The 17,713-nt window shown below is 53.2% G+C and overlaps 1 protein-coding gene across 1 annotated transcript in view; it reads left to right on the top strand.

Annotated features, from left to right (window-relative positions):
* The window catches only part of SH3RF3 (SH3 domain containing ring finger 3), a 211,413-nt gene that overhangs the window by 27,251 nt on the left and 166,449 nt on the right, over window positions 1-17,713 (top strand). The window lies entirely within an intron of this gene.

Here is a 17,713-nt window from a genome sequence, read left to right as displayed (position 1 = left end):
TGCTGGGCCCCCCGACTTCCTGTGTCACCCTCCTGGGGAAAGATGACCATCACAACCGGACTGGAGTTTCTCCGCAAAGAGTTTTATTTAGCGAGATGAGAAAGCCTCGTTGTTATTCACGTCCGTGCTCTCAGTTTTAAATACTCTCCCACCAGACGACTTCCTAGTGAATTACAAATACATATCCTGGAAATATATCAATTTGGTGTCTTATTAAATAATCAAAGTTGAAATTAAAAGCCCAGAAAATGGTTTTTGTGTTTGCATCCCTCCCGGCTGCTTGTCCGCAGCGTCCGGCAGTTCTGACCGTCTCTTGTGAGCCCTGAGAGGCCCACACCCCGCGGTGCACGTCTAGGTCCTCCAGCTGCTGGTGGAACAGACCGCGGTCTCAGGTGCACCCCTGGTTGGCGTCAGGCGGGGGTCACGCCCTGCACGCAGTTGCAGGAGGCTGGAAGCATCCGGGGTTGTGGGTCTTGAACCATCTGTCCGCAGGTTGTGATGAAGGACTCAGAAGGAGGGAAGCTTCTCAGGGCTTTCTGACTCTGTTGTTGCTTTAAATCCTCCTGTAATTGGGTGGTTTTGTGTATGTGAGCTTTAACAAAAGCTGCCATGAAGCTCTTTCCCCCGATTGCAATCAGAGGAGCGTCTTATTTTTGGAGGTTGCTGCTGATGGGTCGTAAACTTGCAAAATGTTGATTCCTCTCCCGTGGAATTTCACGACACTGATGAGCAGGTAGTTAACAGGGACAGGGACGACAAGTTACCAGCCTCCCTTGCACCTAATTATGTTGTGTGACTGGTGCACGTTTGTCTTATTGTTTTATTTCCACAGCCCATGCACACTTAAAGTCACCTGCAAACTGTTAAAAAAAATTAATTGTGTCTGGTGTCTCTTCCTTTTCCAGCTAAATGGCCAGACGCCCCCGGGATGGGATGACCAGTAGGTGTGACACACAAGACTGAGGCTCAAATTAATCATTTTTAGAGAGTCGTCAACTGCGGGGGAGATAGCTCCAATTAATTTAAATAATTGCTTTAATGCAGGAATTAGCAAATCTTTTCTGCAAAAACCAGCTGAGGAATATTTTAAGCTTTGCGGGCACGAAGGAAAGCGGCTGTGGACAATACGCAGATGCAGTTGGAGAGAAATGGGGAAGATGGCAGGTGTAGGGGCGCCGTGTGCGGGGCAGGGCAGGGGGGCAAGGACGATGTCCCTTGAGGGTCAGGTGGGAGGGTGTGCGCTTAGGGACGTGTGGGGGAGGGTTCCTGGCTGACAGGGCAGTAGGGTCGGTTGTGAGACGAAGGGGGCGTTTGCTGATCCATGGAGGGTCCACGAGGACTCGAGCGGCCCCGGGGTCTCTGCTCAGGTCTTGGTTTTCTTGACTGTTGCATCCCTACCATGAATCCTGCTTAGATGAAAGTAGGGTCAACTATGAATCCATGAGTTTGGGGTAGCCCCCGCCTGCAGCATTGAGCTGTATCTGGTCATTCTCAGCAGCCTAGCAGTGGGGAGACCCCCCCAGGCGCTCTCTGGGTCTCCTCTGGGTGGGGCACTGTTCCTGTGTCATATCGCTGGACGTGCAGGCCTTTCCCACATTTTTACATGAAGAAACTGAGGAAATTGTAATTTTCCTCAGTAATTGAGGAAAAGGCCATCCAGAAGATGGAGGTGATGCTCCAGGTATAATGAGCCCTTCTCACCACCTGATGTTGGAGGATGCCCGTGCCTGGGCCTCTGTCACAGGGTCACCAGGCATGTGGTGGATGCAGTGACTAGGCCGGGGCTTCTCTGTGGTTAGAAAAGAACAACCTTTGGGTTATTCAGGCCAGGCTTGTGGAAACCTTCATTTCCACATTTTCAGCAGAAGACCCTCTGCTTAATGGAAACTGGTGACAGTGGTGCTTTTCTGGTTGATGAAGGGGGCCCAGCTCCTCCGACCTGGCTGCCCTTTTGGAGGAAATGGCTTGAAAACCGTCGACCTCATTTTCCTTGTTCTCATTTCCAAAATGCGGAAACAGTGACGGAGGTGAGAACGGGCTGGTTTACGGTCACCCCGAGCTGGCTCCCTGGGGGCTGTTTGCAGATGGCACTGACTTGCTTGGTGCACAGGCCACTTCCCTTCTGCCTGGTTGTGTCTGTACCCTGAAGGGGGCCCGTCGCTGGCACCCAGCCTCATGGGGATGTTTGGGGAAATCGTGGCTTACCAAAAAGTGATTTGAGATGCTTGGATACAAAGAACAGGAGAAGGAGTTTTACAAAATCTCTTTTCTTGAGCAGGCATCGTTTTCAAAATGTAGAGTGTTTATGGCATTTATTACTGTGGGAAAAAGACTTTCATTATTAGGATTTAATTTTCATCAGCCTGGTGCACATTGTGCTGGTTTGGATGAAGTCACTTGTGTGCAGATGTGGTAGTTTCTGCAGCTGCCAATGTGGTCCTCAAGTCAGGTTTTATCTTGAAACGGCAGGGAACAGTGGGTTGGGAGGAGCCCATCGCCCAACGTGAAGGAGTCAGTTCACGCGTGCGTTCCTGGTGTGGAACAGTATTTCTACCCTCAGCTGTAGTTTCCAAGGCCTGACTTTAAAGTCTGGAAACGTGTTTCCATCCCTGGGGCTCCAGGGTGGTGCCCCTGGTGGAGGTCCGAGCAGGGACCCATGAGCTCTGACTTTGACAGATGTGAACGGACACTGGAAACACTCCGGGTCACCGTGTGGGTCCTGAGCACATACTCGTGTGTCCTGGTCCTATAAATTTTTAATTTAGCACATTCTTCCAAGAGATGCCACATCAACTGCGGCAGCCGTGTTACATTCAGGTCAATTCAGACAAAAGGAGCGTGGTGACGGCGGCTCCTGTGAGCCGGAGCCGAGCAGCCTGGGCAGCTGCGATGCAGGTCTGTTGACGACCGAAATGTCAGTGTGGAGAGAAATCACTTAGCCTGGTTCAGAGGTGAGTAAGCAGAGATTATAGATTGGAATTGCAAAGAAAAATGTCTTAATAGCCCTAACAGTTGGATTTTGGATCCCAAAGGACATGCCAGAGGCCTCACTGTAAGAGAACTGGAATCAGATTAAACAGTTCATGCTCCCCAGGAAGAGAAGCTGGGGGAGTGAAAAGTACATCCCTGGTCATCCCTCCTATGTTTACGTTTTTTACTTTTAACAGTTTTACTGAGATAGAATTCACATACCATAAAATTCACACAGAGTATACAGTTCAGGAGATTTTCTTCCATTCAGAGAAGAGTATGACCATCACACAGTCAATATTAGGAAGTTTCCGTCACCCCCAAATGATCCTCTATCACCTGCTCCCTCCCGTCCCCAGCCCTGAGCCACCACTGGTCTGCTTCCTGTCTCTGGATTTCCCTTTTCTGGGTTTTCACGTGAATGGGACAATATAGTATGTGACCTTCTGAGACTGGTTTCTTTCACTCAGATAAGGCGTCAGGAATCAGCACTCCCTTCCTTTTTGCGGCTGAATAATATTCCTATGTGTGGATAATGTTTACCCATCACCCATCGGTGGACATTTGGGATGTTTCCACCTCTACATTTGCTTGTAATGGTTGTACAGAACGATAAGTATGCACCATCCATTTTGAGACCCAGATCATTCTTTTTCTCACGTGAGAACTTTCTGGCAATTAAAGGGAACATAGTAGGTCAAACTAAGGGTGTCCCAAGGCCTCCGGCCAGTGAGTGGTGGTGGCCGGGTAGAGTCCAGGTACCAGCAGAGGAGAGGAGGTCGTAAATGAGCTCTGAAGGCTACAGAGCAGCCTCTTCGGTCTGTGTGCACATGGTGTGTGGGGTCTCAGTGTCAGGATGTTCCGGTAAAAGCCCCAAGGGCTCTGGGTTCGTGGACAGGGCTGTGGCCTCCGCACCTGCACCAGCGCCCCCAGGAAGCCCGAGCTCCTGCGTCGGGCCGGCTCCCACCCGTAGTGGGGACCCCGGCCCCTCAGCCGCAGGAAGCTTTCCTAAGCTCAGGCTGGGCCCCTTGTGCCGCGTGCAGGCTCTGCCAGGGGCAGCCACTCCGTGCCCTGGTGGCCCATCCTGGTGCAGGCTCATCTCCCTGCCGCTGGCTGATGGCCAGGCAGGGGGCCTGGTGTCTTCCAGTGCCCAGGTGGGTGGTCAGGGAGGAGCGAAGACGGAGGGCTTCCCCAGCCCGTCCAGGCGACCCGGCCTGCAGGCAAGTGTCTGCTGCTTATTCTGAGCGTCCAGCCATGGGGCGTCCCCACCCCCTCCCACCTGACATCGAACCAGCTGTTTTACTTGGGACCCCACGTTCTCTGGACACCTGCTTAACTCAGTCCCCGTTTGCACCTAACCTGGCATATGTGGTGGATTTCTCTCTCGTTGGAGCTATTTTTGTGTCCTTTTCTGGAAAGATGCCTCTTTCCCCGCAGGCAGGCTCTGACTGTGCCAGATGGCCCTGCTATCGCGTTTTATTTTTCTGAGCACTTGCTATTTTTGGTTTTTTAGTTACTCATTTGACTCAGAGTTCTGATAAGGTGTTTAAAATAGCCTTTGGACCTGCTGTGAGCTGTTGGGCTTCTAAAGTTACTCTTCTGCTTTTTGTCACCTCTTCACTTTGGGAGAGAGTAAGTCAGGTCATTGGACGGTTTCTCTGTTACCTCCTCTGGGTGCTGACTTGTCCTGTTGCCAGCACCCGTCCCACAGTGAAAAGGGTGGCGACGTGTCCATCTGTGGGCCTTCAGGAAGCTTCTGGGGACCTGTGTTTGCTGATGTGTAGACATGCGCTTTTCAAAAGCGGGAATCCCTGTGTGTTAACAGTGGCCACTAGGCGTCTTCAGGACGTGTTGTTCAAAGCCTCTCAGAGGCTGAGAGGGGTTGGGTCTCACTCAAGGTCATGAGCTGGTCAGTCAGGGTGGAGCTGCCTCCCTGGAATCCCTGTGCACCTTCGAGGTGTGTCAGGTGGTCATTCCTTGGGCCCACCACAGGCCACCTCCAGCAGCAGGTGGCAGGGGCTGCCCTTGGTCTGTGGGTGCTGTCCCCTGCTGCCCCGGCTCACGCTGGGCCACCCTCACCCTCAGCCCTGGCAGTTTGGCCGTGGCCAGGGTCCTGCCCTGGTGTTCATGGTCATTTAATCCCTGGTGTGCGGCCTTCGGCCTGCCTGGGTTCCTGTTGCTTAGTCTGCCTGATGGGAAGGCCGTGGCTTTGCCCTTGGGTGAGGGCAGCCCAGGTCACAGGACTGGACTTGGATGATGCTCGGAGGACCAGCCTCACAGCTGCGGGACCGACGCTGTGCCGTGATCGTGGGCTCACCTGAACCTACCGCTGGGTCTGGGCAGGGACCGGAATGGACCCTGGGTGGCATGTGCTAGGTGCGTGGGAGTATCCCCAGTGGGACTGCCCCTACCCTGCCAGGCCCCCTTGTGCCAGGGCTCAACGGGGTGACCTCACCTCTGCCCACAGTCTGACTCCTGACTTCTGGCACACGACCCTGGGGGTTCCTGCACGTGGGCGCGCAGAGCCGGGGAGCACGGCAGCCCCTGTCCAGCCGGGCGTCTCTGGTCCTGGTCACAAGTGCCCTGCAGGAGTCCATTAGCCGCCACCACCTTGCACAGGGGGACCTGCTGTCTCCCTTTCTTGTGGACAAGCCCGTGGGCACAAGAAGGACGTGCAGGGGTCTCTGTGCGCCTCCCGCCCCCACTGAGGGTCCCAGTGTCCACGGCGCACTTCGGAAGGGGCGGTCCAGACCAATGCGCGTTTCCATCTTGCCTCTGCCACCTGCAAGCGCCTTGTCCTCAGGCGTCATCTCTGGGACCCTGTGTCTTGTCCTCAGTAATGGGGAGGACCAGGCCCTCCTGCTCCCAGGAGCAAATTAGGTCCCGTTTGTGGACGTGACTCGGCACCCAGATGGCCACGAGCCCAGGTGCCAGAGCGGCAGGTCCTCCAGGGACCCCCAAGCTGGGATTTCATACCCTTAATAATCTGTCTTTGATTTGTGCTTCTGAGGGACAGTGGGCCTGCTGGGACGTGGTGCCTGGGCTCCCACGTGGTCCTGCCACCCGGCTGGCCCCCCCCGGAGTCCCAGGGGGGTGGACGTCTTCGAGGCCGTGATGACCCTGCCTGGACCTCCTACCCAGAGGCCGGCGTGAAATACCATAAAAAACACTGTGCTGGGCAGGGGAAGGGGGTGGGGGGAGCCTGCAGGAGAAGGGAAAAAAGCCTCTTTCCTGCCCTTTGCACAAAGGCCCTGCTTGGTTTCCCCTAACTCCCACGGACCATCGATGGGCCTGGGTTGGCAGCCCCAGCTCGGAATCTGGGAGGTGGGAGAGGTGAGGGTGTCGTGGAGATGGACCTGTGAGCAGGGACACGTCCAGTGTGGCAGCTGCCCAGTGGGTGGACTCAGCAGCCGCCCTGGCTTTGGGGGCAGTCAGGCCATGTGTGGTCAGCTCCCTGCAGGACTGTGAGCCCTAAGCAGCCCCCTCAGAGGTCCCTCCCGGATGCAGGGGACAGTCACTTCCAGGACCTTCTGGGACCGTGAGTGACATTTGACTGCATGGATTGTAAATGAAAGAATCAAATAAAACTCTCCCATGATCTCACCCTGTGAGACCACAGCTGCAGTATCGTGTATGTGGTGGTGAAGTTTATGGCCCCGAAGAATAAATTCTCGACAGTGAGCGACAGGGGTTAAATACCCAGGTGACAAATAGTCTAAAATAAAACTCAGAGCTGGGGGGGTGGGGAAGGGCACGACGGGCTGCCTCACAGTTCAGGGCCCCGTGTGTGGCCCCGGGACTTTGTCAACATCTGGGGACAGCTCAGTGGTCACAGCCCAGGGGGTGCGCCTGGCACCTGTGGGTGGGACCAGGGTGCTCGGCCAGAGCCCGGCCCCGAGGTCCTGGGAGGGAGGAGAGCGCCGATATCGTCCCTGAGGAGACTGTGGGCAGCCGCCTGGGGTGGGAGGGAGGTGGCGGATAATACATACTGTCTCCACGTGCTCTGAAGGCAGCCCCGGGGGTATGGCCGTTGCCAGTTTACAGGAGGACAGAATAAAACCCGAACTCCAAATCCCGGGCTGCAGAGGTGACGCCGGGGGGTCCCGACGGGCCAGTGGGGTTCGGGTTTTGCAGGAGGGCTGCCCGCAATTTGGGTCCTTTGCTCACAGACTCAGCCTCCTCGGCCCCCGTGGGCTGTGGCACCGAGCCCCCCTTTCCCGCAGACCCTGCTCATCCTTCTCACCCTTCCTGGCTTTTCCTGGCTCTGCTCTGGCCCCATGTCCCGGCTGGTCAGGGGCCCCAAGCCCCCGCTCTGGCCTGTGTCTGCAGCCTGGACCCCTGCCCTGCAGTTGCGGTCGCCTGGCACCCCTGTGCCCCGAGACACTGATGACTTCCCTGGTGAACCTGTTATGGGGGCTCAGTGGGGGCCCTGGGCTTCTCTGGTCCAGAGCCTGGCGGGGCCTGGCCTGTATCCCTGGCCCTTGTCCATCAGGGAGCGCGTGGAAGGGCAGGTGAAGAAAGCAGGGGCGGCCGTCTGCACAGCAGACGCACCGCTGTCAGGAATTGGCTTCCTGGGTGGACGGCGCAGACCAGGCTGCAGCTGAGGAGCCCTTGCTGGCTCTGCCCTGAAGTGATGGGCCCTCTCATAGCATCAGCCGTGGCCCTGTGATCCTTGCGTCACTGAGGACGAGGTCTGGTTCCCCGGCCGCTTCTGTTCAGAAGTGAGGCTCCCGCTGCGTGGCTGGCATGGCTGTGGCCGCCTCCCGTGCTTCCCGTGGCTGTTCCTCCTCCCTGTGGTGCAGCTGCGCCCCAGGCCCGCGGTCTCCATCTGTGCCCGCGAGTGGAGCAGGTCCTCCGTCTCGGTTCCCGCACTCCCGGATGCCTGCAGTTTCTGTCTCACAAGGCTCCCCACCTCGCTCCCCCCTCCCTCCTCCTCAAGTCCGGTTCTTTGATCAACTGTATGGCGGGGCTGAGCCTGCAGATCCTCCAGCGGCACCCCCATGGCCTTCAAACGTGACGATGCTGATGCTCAGAAGACGTTCTGAATGTGAGAATCGGAATATTCTACGTTCAAGAAAACGTCAGAAGACCGTTCACAAAAGGCCAGAATTTCCACCTCACCCCAACCTGCCACGAGCATTTTCAAACAAGGAGAGAAAATGAAAGAAAAATCTGGTGAAGGCCTGTGTCTTCATCACTTGTATTCAGATTCAATTAATTTTGCCACGATTGCTTTCCCTTTTCAGCCTGTCCGTCTGTCTGTCCACCTTGGACGAACCATGAAATGAAACTTTAATTTTGCAGACGTCCTGTTCCCTCTGCCCCAGATGAGCCAGCGTCTCTGAGGAACAAGGGAGAGTAACACCCTCAGCCCACGAAGAACCAGCAAGAACTTCCTAATGTTGTCAATATCGGAACAGTGGTGAACATCTGGTCCAGGAAGTGGGGATTTCCCCACTTGTCCCTTAAAAATCTTCTTGTGGGTTTTGTTAAAACGCGGTTCATTCATTGCTTTTCCTTATTATGCGGCTCTGGTTGCTCTGATCCAGACCAGGGCTTCTCAACAGCACTGCTGCTTCTCAGCTGTGCAGGTAAACACCTGGCCTCCACCCGTGCGATGTCAGGCCACCTGCGCCGTCCTAGAGAGACCACAGGGGTGAGACACCCTGTGTGGGACCCCGCTCCGGGGCGTGTCCCCAGCCCTGCTCTCTGAGGCCTCGACCCTCTGATGACACCAGGCCCCTTGTTCTGTAAAAGCCCCGTTCTGGGTTTGTGGGTCGTTTCAGTGGTGTCGTTCTCTGAACTGGAGGTGGGGGCCAAATCAAAGGCTTCCTCACGTCCCAGGTAAATAATTTTGGAAGCTTAACTTTTAATATAACGTAAATCTTTTTTAAAATTCATTAATTAATTCTTCATTTTTGGCTGCGTTGGGTCTTCGTTGCTGCGCATGGGCTTTCTCTAGTTGCGGCGAGCGGGGGCTACTCTTGGTTGCGGTGTGCGGGCTTCTCATTGCGGTGGCTTCTCTTGTTGCGGAGCACAGGCTCTAGGTGCATGGGCTTCAGTAGTTGTGGCACTCGGGCTCAGTAGTTGTGGCACGTGGGCTCAGTAGTTGTGGCTCACGGGCTCTAGAGCACAGGCTCAGTAGTTGTGGCGCACGGGCTTAGTTGCTCCGCGGCATGTGGGATCTTCCTGGACCAGGGCTCAAACCCGTGTCCCCTGCATTGGCAGGTGGATTCTTAACCACTACACCACCAGGGAAGCCCCTGGAAGCTTAACTTTTAAAATACAGCAACGTATGTGACTATTTATGCTCACAGTGAAAATAGCTTTTGGGCACATTCCTCACTCATGGGGGCGGGGGGTGGCTGCTGAGGGCCCCGGGTCAGGGTCAGCTCCCTTTGGGCTCGGCAGGGCTGGTGTCTCCTGGACAGTCCAGGAGGGGTCCTCTCCGTGACTTCCCAGCACCCACCTGGGAGGTGACACCTGTGTGAACAGCACTCCTGGACCTCAGCTGATGTTCCTCCTCTCCTCCTGTTTTCCATGGAAACCAGCTGCAGGCTGTGGGTTATTTGTTTACTTAGAAGAAGAAGTAGGTGTGTGTTTCCCTCAGCTCCGTGCAGTACTGAGATGATCGTGTGCACTTTCTAAGAAGTATTTGGAGGCCTGGCGGTGGTTGGGACCCTCAGGGCGTCCCCTGGACTCGGAGGTTGCTTGAGCCTCAGGTACTTTGTGACTGAAAGTGTGAGGATAGAGGGCTGGCCCCCCTGCTTCAGTCCCCCTCGGCATCAGATGCTATTCCCTGGGCTCGGTGGGGCGTTGTAACCCCGGTCCTGACCCAGGGGCTTTGTGGTCACTGTGTGTGCCGACCCCGCTTTAGCCCCAAGGTTGCCTCGGGTGAGGAAGGTCATCTATGTGTGGTTGTGTGTGAGCCTTCGGAGCCGGGGCAGAACCATCCTGGATCATTAGGAGGGAAGTGTGGGGGGCTGAGTGCGCTGAGAAGGGAGCGAGGTGCCGGGTGTGGAGGTCTGAGCGTCGTATCTCATAATCACACCATCGTCCATGTAAACAGAGAGGTCTGTTCACAGAGGCTCAGTTTGACATGCTACAGTTATTATGTCTGGGTCATTCTGGGGGATGGTAATCATTAGAGTAAGCCGTGTATCTGATTAAATAAAGAATTTGTCTCTAATTTATGCCAATTTAAATATGTCTCCTGTGTTCCCTTGTCTCTGGGGGAGGGGAGGTAGGTTGCTATGGAGACGGCATAAGAAAAAGTTACAGCAAGAAGGCTCAGCTTCGATTTTGAAAATATTTGTGATGCAGGTAATTATATATGTAATAATGTCGTGCAGCAGGGTCATCTGCCTTGCAAACGGGTGTCATGGAATTTTACAGTGAAACAGTGTTTCCATGAGGAGCAAGATGCAGTTTGTGTGTTGTTAGGATGTTGTCTTCGTGAACGATGAAGGTGTGATTGTTCCGGGGGGTCAGGGTGGGAGGGGAACAGCTACCGCAGGAGGTGGTGTGTTGCCCGTAGTAGAATTTGGAAATAAAGCAGGTCTTGCAAGACTCAACTGAGGCTGAATTGCATATGTGATTTTGTCAGTGGCTAAAGTCGGCTTTACTCTGGTTAATCACTGATTTTGATCCATTTTCTTTCTGTCTCTTTTTAATTAAACAACATCTCACGTTTTGGGGACCCATTTAACAACTGACACATGCTGTTTCCGTCTGTCCTCATGTGTCTCCGGCATTTTGGTAATTTTGCTCTGGTTTGGAATTCTGTCTTCCGCTCGTGTGCAGTGGAGAATACTCCCCAAACCCAGCCCCAGTTTTGGAATTCTGATGCAATTTTAGAGAAGAGGGAGCTTCAGTGTGGACCAGTTCAGCCCCACAGCTCAGTGAACGTTTACTGAACGCCTGTGCGGGGCACTCAAGGCCGTCTCCGCGGTCCAAGCTCACACTCCAGGTCCAAGGTGCCAGGGACACGAGGTCACTGCCCGGGGTCGGGGTGGGGAGTGCCTGCCAGCACAGCCAGTTCCGAGCCTTGGTTTTGTTTACCATCTTTATTACTGATGCTGGAAGTACTGTAAAGAGCGATTTAATGGAATTCACAGGTGGCACCACATCAGGAGGAAATACGGCAGGAAGTAGCGGGGCCTGGCCACCCTGCTCGGGGTCAGGGACAGGCCTTAGGAGAGCAGAGGCCGGTGAGCTGAGAGCACAGCAGCATGGAGGGCGTTAAAGGGACAGAGTGGACTCTGTCATGGCCCCTTCTGTGCCTCTGCCGGAAGCCTGAACCAGGGCCCTTGGATTCAAGACATAACTCGCCGACACTTGCTCTGGGCATCGGCTGGCTCCAGATTCCAGGAGAGGGGCTGAACCCTGCGGGTACATGGGAGGGTTCCACGTGCGGTGAACGGGCTGCTTGCAGTGGCCGTGGTGATGCCCGGAATCGTCCCAGGCCTCCTGGAGGAGGGGCCGGAGGACGAGTCCGTTTTCCTGTGTGTCTCTTCCTCTGAGGAGCGGCCAGCCTGCCTCGGCTGAGGGCCTCGCCAGAGGACCCGTCCCCGCCGGCTCCCGGGTCCCCGCCGGCTCCCGGGTCCCCGCCGGCTCCCGGGTCCCCACCGGCTGGGAGGTGGGTTCTTGCCTGTGATACTGGGTCCCCTGTGCGTCCCCCTGCGTACCTCTCACGGGAGACATGGCACAGTTGTTTCGAGGATGCAGGGCGTGTTGGAACTTGCCCCGTGTGTACCTTCTTCTGAAACGGGATGTTAGGGACCCCGGGGCGTGTGTGGGGTGGGGTCCACTCAGAGCTGTGATGTGTTCTTGGCTCCTTCCTTGCCAGGGCCAGGAGGTCGCAGGGCGTCCAAGCCAGTGACCGTGTGCCTCTTTCCCAGGGCTTGCTAACGTCCCCGCCTCTGGCTTCACGATCCTACGTGGTCGTGGGGAGAGATGCTAACCGGTTAATCCCAGGCCAAGTGTGTCAGCAACTTCCCACATGGCTGCTTCAGCCCCGAATGTGGAGGAAAGGTGGTTCTAGGGACCCAGCCGTCACGCCGTTTACCAGCCCCACACCCCCTTGAATCTGGGGCTGGAAGCCATGCTCTGCGTGAAGGTGGTCAGGCCCACGTAACAGAGGAGGAAGCTGGGCCCCAGAGAGCAGATGTCCTGAGCACAGCCTCACATCCAGTCCAGCTAGGCCATCGAGAGGAGAAAGAGCAGAAGTGAACCCTGAAGCCTGGGGGAGGGGGCGGAGCTCCAGCACGGGGGCTGCCCGAGCCTCGGCCGCAGACTCGCTGGGCCCCCTGCTCCAGGCAGGCATCCTCCCCTGTGGCGACGGTGGGCAGAGCTGTGCAGTCACGCGCCTACCTGATCCTCTGCTAGAACTTGATATAGTTGAAATTGTGGTGAAACACACATAAATTTTACCATTTTAACCATTGTTGAGTGTCGGTTCAGTGGCATTAAGCACATCCGCGTCATTGTGCAGCCGTCGCCACCATCATCTGCAGAGCCTTCTCATCCTTCCAAACGGAAGCTCTGTCCCCGGTAAACACTCACTCCCTACCCCCTCCCTCAGCCGCCAGGCCCCACCATCTACTTTCTGTCTCTGTGGAGTTGATTCCTCTGGGGACGTCGCATGAGTGGAATCACACAGTATTTGTCTTTTTGTGTCTGGCTTATGTCACTGAGCACAATGTCCTCAAGCCTCATCCGTGTTGTAGCAGGTGCCAGAATTTCCTTCCTTTTCAAGACTGAAAAATATTCCGTGGTGTGGATGGACCACATTTCATTTATCCATCATCCGTTGCTGGGTTGCTTTTGCAAACATTTTTGTAGTCTATTCTGGGAGCAGTCACTCAGTACAATTCTGGCTTTCCTTGAAGCTTTGAGCACGTTTTATTCCTTTTTTTAGCGTACGGCGTGTCCTTGGAGAACCGCGTGGCCCCGCCTGTAGGTGCAGAGCTGGGGCTGCGGGTACCACACGGAGAGCTAGGTGGCAGCCCTGGCTCCCATGAGAATGTTACCTGCTTGTCCGGCGTCACTGCCCGTCCTCCAGGCCCAGCTGCATCCAGGTGTCCCTGGTCTTGTCATGGGTCTGCTCTGCCAGTTTCTTTGTCCAGCTGAAGGTTGATGGCCAGGATAGAGAAATGGGCTTATTCCCATCACACTGGGAGAGGAAGTCACCTTGGCCTTCCCCAAACCCTGAGCATCTTTAGAATGTCCACCTCAGGGCAGTTTACTCTGACCTCCCACATTGTGCATGTTTGCTGGACAGAACGAGAGCAGAGGCCTAAGGGGGAGTGAAATGGACCAACAGCAGGAGGAAGCCGGTATTCCAGGCCTTTTGGGGAGCAGGGCTGTATTTTAACACCAAATAACCATGGCATAGCAGTTGACACAGATGACTGCCCCGCTGTGTGCAGTTAATGCCAGCCTGGCCTGCGGTGGGGCAGGCGGGGCCCTTTTACCGGCCCAGCCATGGGGCTGGGCCTCAATGCTTGTGCCTCTGGGCCGTGGGTTGGACCCAGCAGGGCTGGTGTGTCATGCCCGATGGTCTGGGCAGCAAATTCAGAGGTAGCTTTAAGAGAAAAGCCTCTGTTTTTGGAAGAGAACTGGGACCTTCAGCAAATAGGCCCAAACCTCTCGACCTGGGCTGCCTCTCTGTGGAGCCGGGACCCCTAGTGTTCCCACTTCCACCCCCGGGTTTCTGATGCCATAGGTCTGGCCAGGGCCTCGCCAGAACCTGCATTTCTGACAAGGGCCAGGGACCCTTCCGTGTGTGTTGGCACCGTCATGTGTATTGTCCCTCCTCCTGAACGGGGACCACTGGTCTAGACCCATCCCTCCTTTACAGACGGAGGAGCTAAGCCCAGGGTTGCAGGGCCTCCCGGGGTGCAGGGTGAGCCCCAGAGCTGGACAAGGGCCAGGCTCTGACTGCAGGCCGGGGCTTCTCTCTTGACCCGCGGCGAGCAGGGTACATAGCGCCAGCCTGGCCCAGTACGAAGCGCCGAGGAGGTGACCGGGCCTCGGGACACTTCCATTGGCGCTAATGGGCTGGGAGGCAGCCCCACCGTGGATGCAAGAAGACAGAGGTCGGGAAGCTGGTTGTGGGGAGTTGGGCCCGTTCAGAGCTGACCCCACGCCTGCACCTCTTCTGACCCCTCATCGCCCGGCCTCACTTGGGCTCTTCCACAACAGTCTTGGTCTCCCAGCCTTTCTCACTGCCCCTGCTGCCCATCCCTGGTCATGCTTCTCAGCATGTGACATGCACGACAGGGTGGAGATGGGTGATAGCGGGATGGGTGAGGGGTGATGGTGCCGTCATCCTTTTGGGTGGGGAGGGGCCGTGGGCTGACCTCTTCAGACCCCCGTGAGCTTCACCCTGTTTACTCCACCAGAACCAGGTGGAGCGCTGCCTTCTCTCTGGCGTCTAAGCTCATGGACTGCCGTCTCTTCCTTTCTTTTCTGATTTTACGCCCTTCATGGGGACTGACCCTTCCTTCTTGGTTGGGGTGCTGTTTGAGGCTCAAATCCTCATGTAACTGATCTGGATTTGGATGGTTTCTAACTTCCTGTCCGCCAGTGTCCACTTGATAGTCTGTGACGAGTCCCACCCCTCGTCCCAAGTGTCACCTATAGCGGGGTGGGGCTCCATCGCCTGGAGAATCAGAGGGTCTTGGGCTTTCTCAAGCACATCCAGCAGTCTCTACCAGACTTTTGTTTTGATCAGTATTTGGTTTCAGTTCAGTATATTTTCCAAAGCATTTTGTTTAAGTACATAGTTTCCACCTCTTCATTTTACCAAGTAGAACGTTAAAAAAAATTTCACCATCATTTTTTATTTATTTATTTTTGGCTGCGTTGCTTCACTCAGGCTTTCTCTAGTTGCAGTGAGCAGGGGCTACTCTTCATTGCAGTGTGTGGGCTTCTCATTGCAGTGACTTCTCTTGTTGTGGAGCATGGGCTCTAGGCGCCCGGGCTTCAGTGGTTGTGGTGTGTGGGCTCTAGAGCGCAGGTTCAGTAGTTGTGGCACACAGGCTTAGTTCCTCCACGGCATGTGGGATCTTCCCGGACCAGGGCTTGAACCCGGGTCCCCTGCATTGGCAGGCGGATTCTTAACCACTGCGCCACCAGGGAAGTCCCTCACCATCATTTAATAACGAGTATTTTAATATCACAAAGTAGAAAGTATAACCATTTCTATTTAACAAAGTAATGGAAGTTCTAGCCAGAGAAATTAGGCAAGAGAAAGAAATGAGGCATCCAAATCAAAAAGAAAGAAGTAATTTATTTATGTCTGCAGATGACATGATCTTATGATAGTAAACCCTAAAGATACCACCAAAAAGTATTTAGAGCTAATAAATGCATTTAGCAAAGTTGAAGAATATAAGATCAACACTCAAAATTCAGTTGTATTTCTGTACATTTGCAATGAACAACCCAAAAAAGAAATTCGAACAACAATCCTATTTACAACAGCATCAAAAAGAGTAAAATACTTAAGAATAGATTTAACCAAGGAAGTAAAAGACTTGCCCACTGAAAACTACAAAACATTTCTGAGAGAAATAGATGGAAAGTCATTGTTTGTTCATAGATTGGAAAACTTAATATTTTTTAAGATGACACTACTTCCCAAAGTGATCTACAGATTCAACACAATCACTATCAAAATCCCAATGGTGTTTCTTTACAGAAGTAGAAAAGGCCGTCCTAAAATTCATGTGGACTCTCAAGGGATCCTGAATAGCAAAAAACAATCTTGAAAAAGAAGAACAAAGTTGGAAGACTCACTCATAGATTTCAAAACATATCACAAGGCTACAGAAGTGAAAACAGTATGTGTACTGGCCCAAGAAGAGACGATGGACCAATGGACCAGAATGGAAAGTCCAGGAGTAAACTCACACATGTGTGGTTAATTGATCTTCAACAAGATCATTCAGTGAAGAAGGGACAGTCTTTTCAACAAATGGTGCTTGGGAAGCTGGACATCCATATGCAAAAGAAGGAAGCCAGACCCTTACCTCACACCACATACAAAAATTAGCTCACACTGGATCAGACACCTAAATGTAAGAGCTAAACCGAAACGTAAGAGTTTTATAAAACACTAAGAATAAAACACAGGTGAAAATCTTCATGATCTTGGATAAGGCAATAATTTTTTAAGTATGACACCAAAAGCACAGGCAGAAAAAGAAAAAATAGATAAGTTGGACTGTATCAAAATTAAAAACTTATGTGCATCAAAGGATGCTGTAAAGAGAGTAAAAGGACAGCCCACAGAATGGGAGGACTATTACAAATCATATATCATATATCTGATAAGGGAATAATATCTTGAGTATAAAAAAGACCTCCTACAGCTCAACAACAAAAAAACAAACAAGCCAATTAAAAAATGAGCGAAGAATTTAAGTAAACATCTCTCCAAAGAAGATATACAAATAGCCAATAAGCACATGAAAAGATGTTGAATATCACTAATCATTAGGGAAATGCAAATCGAACTACAATCAGATAGTACCTCACACCCATGAGGATGGCTACTGTCAAAAAAACCAGAAAATAACGAATGTTGAGGATGTGGAGAAATTGGAACACTTGTGTACTGTTGGTGGGAATGAAAAATGGTACAATTGCTGTGGAAAACAGTGTAGCGGTTCCTCAAAAAATTAAACATTGAATTACCATATGATCCAGCCATTATTCCACTTTTGGGTATATATGCAGGGTCTGAAAGCAGCACATTCATGTTCACAGCAACATTATTTACAACAGCTAAAACGTGGAGCAGCGCAAGTGTCCATCAGTGGACGAATGGATAAGCTAAATGTGGTCCATCCATACAGTGGGATATTACTCAGCCTTAAAAAGGAACTAAATGCTGAGACAGGATACAACATGGATGAACCTTGAGGACATTACACTGAGTGAAATAAACCAGTCACAAAAGGACAAATATTGTATGAGGCCCAGAGTCGTCAAATTCATACAGACAGAAGGTAGCATAGAAGTTACTAGAGGCATGGGAAGGGGAGGGGGAGTTATCATTTAAGGGGCACAAAGTCGTTTGGGAGGATGGAAAGTTCTGGAACAGTGGTGATGCTTACACAACAGTGTGGATGTACTTAATGCCACTGAACCATGACTGAAGATGATTAAGATGGTCAGTTTTATGTTATATATATTTTGCCACAGTAAAAACATTATCGTAAGTAGAAAGCTCAGCTGTTTCTGACAAAGGGCACTAAGCAACCATATACGTATGAGTACATTATAAATAGAAGAAAGAAGGCGTTAATTATGACGGAGACAAATTTCAAGATAAAACCTTAAGTCAACATGTGCAGCTGCTTTCTTTCTTTTTTTTTTTTTGCGGTACGGGGGCCTCTCACCGTCGTGGCCTCTCCCATTGCGGAGCACAGGCTCCAGACGCGCAGGCTCAGCGACCATGGCTCACGGGCCCAGCCACTCCGCGGCATGTGGGATCTTCCCAGACTGGGACACGAACCCACATCCCCTGCATCGGCAGGCGGACCCCCAACCACTGCACCACCAGGGAAGCCTGCAGCTGCTTTCTTGACGTGAGATTCCCGGCTTGCGGGTCCATGGTGGTCGTTCAGGGTTAACCAAAGCCGGGTTGAGTCATCTGCCTGGAGAGGTGTGGACCCTCTGCCCTCCTCACGTCCCACGTGGACCTGCCAGAGCTTGGGGAGAAATGGGACAG

The sequence above is a fragment of the Mesoplodon densirostris genome, chromosome 14, assembly GCF_025265405.1.
Source record: "Mesoplodon densirostris isolate mMesDen1 chromosome 14, mMesDen1 primary haplotype, whole genome shotgun sequence".
Lineage (NCBI taxonomy): Eukaryota > Metazoa > Chordata > Mammalia > Artiodactyla > Ziphiidae > Mesoplodon > Mesoplodon densirostris.
This window is presented reverse-complemented; position numbering and strand designations above follow the sequence as displayed.